The sequence below is a fragment of the Poecilia reticulata genome, linkage group LG6 (assembly GCF_000633615.1).
Source record: "Poecilia reticulata strain Guanapo linkage group LG6, Guppy_female_1.0+MT, whole genome shotgun sequence".
NCBI lineage: Eukaryota > Metazoa > Chordata > Actinopteri > Cyprinodontiformes > Poeciliidae > Poecilia > Poecilia reticulata.
In genome coordinates, this window is record NC_024336.1 from 29,812,517 (window position 1) to 29,816,683 (window position 4,167).

General features: G+C 36.4%; 1 long non-coding RNA gene across 3 annotated transcripts in view; it reads left to right on the forward strand.

Moving 5' to 3' along the window:
- The first annotated feature begins 1,365 nt into the window (after positions 1 to 1,365).
- LOC108166381 (uncharacterized) overlaps positions 1,366 to 4,167 on the forward strand; it is a 17,334-nt gene continuing 14,532 nt past the window's right edge. For 2 of the 3 annotated variants that reach the window (XR_001776732.1, XR_001776734.1), the window contains exons 1-2: positions 1,383 to 1,443; positions 2,513 to 2,629. This is a non-coding gene — a long non-coding RNA (uncharacterized LOC108166381). Of the gene's footprint in view, positions 1,444 to 2,512; positions 2,630 to 4,167 lie in introns of all 3 variants that reach the window. The other variant, XR_001776733.1, reaches the window with a different exon arrangement.

Genomic DNA, 4,167 nt, shown 5'->3' on the forward strand with positions numbered 1-4,167 from the left:
CATTTTTAAACATCAAGGGTCACATTTAACATATTTCATCTTCCAAACGGACAATATTTTAAAGAAAATTTTTGTAGAAAAGGAATCCAAATCATACAGTTGCCGTTTTAAAATGTGAGATTTTAAACACGCTTTATACCCAAAAATCGGAGGGCTGCAGTTGGCCCCGGGGCCACACTTTGGACACCTGCTGCTGTAAAGCAGGTTAGAGGTTTGTAGCTAACATGGCTTTTATTTTGCTGTAAAAATGGCTGCATGGCAAACTTTAGAAGCTTGAGGAAACAAAATGGTGGCAAGGGTCAGAAGCCGTCAAGCAGTTTGATATTTGCAAACACTTGAGGGAGGACTAAAAATTACTACAATTCAAGCAGTTTCATTGAGTCGTTGCTCGTCTGTGCTGCCTGGATTATTGTGTTTTCATCATTAAATCATAATTTCTCTCACTTCAACCCGGCTCCACTGCATCTATCCTCACCATCTACACCACATGACAGTTCTACTGAAATCTTTTCAAAGTAAAGTCCAAAACTGGGATTTATTTATTTTTTTGTCCTAGTTAAGTGAAAACTCACATTTTTTGGGAATAATTTTTTATTTACTTGAGAATATTTATAGTTGCAGAGTAATGGAGAATATGAATTGAAAGCCAAAGCAGCTAATGCCCAAACCCCAGCATCCATCATGGCTTAGTGTTTTTAATTTGGCTCATATGAGGAGTTCTGAGTTTCCACCTCACTGATGTTTCAGGAGCCTGTTTGTAGATGCAGCTACGCCTTTCACTCCCAACTCATCCTCTCAGATGGGATTCTGATGCTTAAAAGGATTATTTTCCTCCCGACCTGCAGGCTAACAGGATTGGTTTCTCACGTTCCTCATGTATGTGGTTTCACTCAATCTGGATTTGGAGGAAAATCCGACCTTAGCTGCAGTTTGAAAGTGGAAATGTCTCTCTGGAAAACATCTTAATGACGCTGGAATAAAACATGTTGTATTTAAGTGTTTTTGGTTTAGTTTCTAGAGTAAATATCTTAGTAGCCTTGAAATAACAAACAATAGAGGAGCTTTTTTAAAGTATTTTATTTTTAATATAGAAAAAATGTCTTGTCATAAGTGAAACTAGAACTTTTTCATTAATATTCATAAATTATTCATAAAATGCCTCCACATTATTTAGGTAATTTTATCATCTTGAAATATTTTCATATATAATTTATTCCTTTTTTTCCCAAAATGACGAAATTATATTTTGTTTTCGTTTCGACATGCCTGCATCCACAGCGCTTTCCTGAGGTTGGGAGGGGAGCAGCAGTGGCAAAGCGGAACCTTTGTTTGGTTTGGGGGCGTTGCTTCCGGATTGGTTTTGTGGCGGACTTCCGGTTTGCCTCTGACGCAATCTGGACGCTAAAGGCAGTCAATGCTGACTTCTATTTTATTATCCTTCAGGTCAGTACATGGTGAAAACACACCAACACCACGCTGTAAGATGTTTACCTCATATTTGACCAGCATGTGACGCTGTGTTACGGTTCCTGTGCACCTTTTTCCCAATAGTTGCCAATTTTATCAAGCGAAGGTAAATTTGGCCAACCCGCTCTGTGAAAGGAGGTAGTTAGGAGTTTAATTTAGCTTTTGTTTGAATCATATTCAGTGCAAGTTGCTTGGTGACACGTAAAGTAGATCAAAGCATGAGAGTAAAGTGATTCCAGCCAAAGCTAGAGAAACTATTCTTTGTGCTTGAAGTGTGGGAATTGAAGTTAAAACAATGCCAAGTTAAATTCTGTATTTGTTTTGTAAGTCTTGTAATTCTATTTTTGATTGGTGTTCAGTTAAAAACAGTGGACATTTTGATGATGCCAGTTAATATGAGGCTAACGGCAGTGGAGCTTTAAAACAGTTGATTATCCTGTTGGATACACAGACCAGACCGTGGTTGGGTTGATAAGTGAAGGATGGAAATGTGAAAAGGGTAATGTGTGAAGTTAATTATTACTTGTGGGGAAAGTTACCCGGTTTTATAAGACAATGGTAATATAAAACATTAATATTGTAAACTGTAAAAGGTTTGTTTAACAAATCTGGATGCTAAATGCAGCGTTTTAGTCATCATTGATGACGGATTTGACTATCCTTCGGATTGTGCTCATCACTGTTATAGCAGTCATGACACTTGGGACTTGTAATATTTACTTAAAACAAGCTCCTATAGCTTGGTGAAAAGTTACTTATAAGTTAGTTTTGTCTTAGTTCAAGTACACCAAGATATTTACACTGTAAAATAGACCAAAAATACTTGGTAATTTAGTGTTTTTGCAGTGCATACAGCTCTGTCTGTACTGAGGTTTTATTGTTTTATTAGGCGATGCTGTTTATAGAGCTTGTGGTTATTAGTGTTGTCGTATATTATGTTGACTCTATTAAACCTGTTGGTTCTGTTTATTTCTGCCCGGTTTAAAGAACTTAGCAACATGACGATGGTTTGTTCACTTCCCGTCCATCTGTTCTGGTTTCACAGGCGCTGTGAGAGGTCAGCGGACCTTCAACGTTCCCTACAGGCTCCGTCGGGTCAGATTTGTTTCTCAGGAATGATTTTAATTCGTCCGGTTCTGCTCACAGAGTTCAGTCCGAGTGTGTGAGTAATTATCCAGTGAACCGGCTGCTTTTCCAAACTTATTATTCAGTTTTTGTTAAATTGGGAGATTTTCTTCTGCCACTGAGTCTTTTTAGGAGCTCAAAGCAGGACAGAGGTTTGATATGAAGAAGAGAACAGGCTAATATCAGCTTTACCTCAAAATCTGGAATAACCCAAATTTAGGGATAATCATAAGAAAAACAACATTTTTGACTTTTCTACACCAGCATATTTGGGTCATTGTAGACAGAAGAAAAAAAGAGAAGTACATTTCTGCCAAAATAAATATTATGAGAAAAAAAATCTGAAATTTTGAGATTACACTCAGAAATTTTCTAAAAAAAAAAATTTATAGGAAAACAACTTTTCGACGTTGAATTATTTTTATGATGGCGTATTAGGGCCATTATATATATATTTTAAAAAGATGGCGTAAATTTCTGCCAAAAGCTCAGAAATGTCTGAGTTTGAAAAGTAAAAAATTTGCAAGAGATACAGAAATGTTTAAATAAATAGTAAATATCTGCCAAAAAGCTCAGAAATGTTGGTTCTATTCTCAAACTTTCTAGAAAAAATAGATTTCTGAGTTTGAGAAGACAAAATTTCAAAATGTTGAAAATTTTTCACTTTTGAAACCCAGCAATATCCACGATTTCCCAGAAACCTTCTGAGAGCAACTTAAAAATTCCTGAGGATTTTGTCAGAACTCATTTTTTCTATCTACAATGTTCCTGACACACCTTTGTATTTTTCCTCCTGTATTTTGAAGTTACTATTCTGATCCCAAAGCTCCCAGTGGGAACCAATTGGAACCAACTGGAACCAACTGGAACCAATTGGAACCAACTGGAACCAACTCACCAGCTACTGAGGCTGTAATAAAAACTCCAGTCAGTCACATTTTCCCTCACATTCAGTTCATCATCACCTGCTGCTCAGATGTCTGTTTCCTCCGTTTCTTTTTTGTTTCCGCTCTTATGTATTTATTATTCACGTTGTAAACTTTAAATTAACAAGATAATTAATAAACCATCATTTCTAGTGCATTTATTACACAAGGGTGAGTTTTAATTTTCTGCTTTTAAAGTCAGCCAAGACAGAAGCTGTCATATGTGGACCAGAACATCTGCAACACCAAACGGCTCAGTAATAATTAATCCAGTCATAATTTAATGAGCCTCTGTGTCTCTTTCATCAATTAAATCTAATTTTAAACGAGTTTTAAGGTTTTAAGGACGTCCTTTCTGAAAGTAAAAAAAAAAACTACTGTGCATTTGTTTGCCTCGACTACTTTTTATACAGTTAAAAACCTTCATCTGTTCAAAATGCTGCAGTTCTGATGATGAATTAACTGAAGAAAGAAAAACGGTCAACAGGTTTTTTTGTTGTTTTTTTTTTTACATTTTTGAAGTTTTTCTTTTGTTGTATCTTAGCTGTAGAACCAGGTAGTAGTCTTTACTTCTAACATAGCTGGAGCTGGGGCTCAGTTCTGTTGCTAGGTAACGGTCGGAACTCTGCTGGGGTTGCAAGGTAACAGA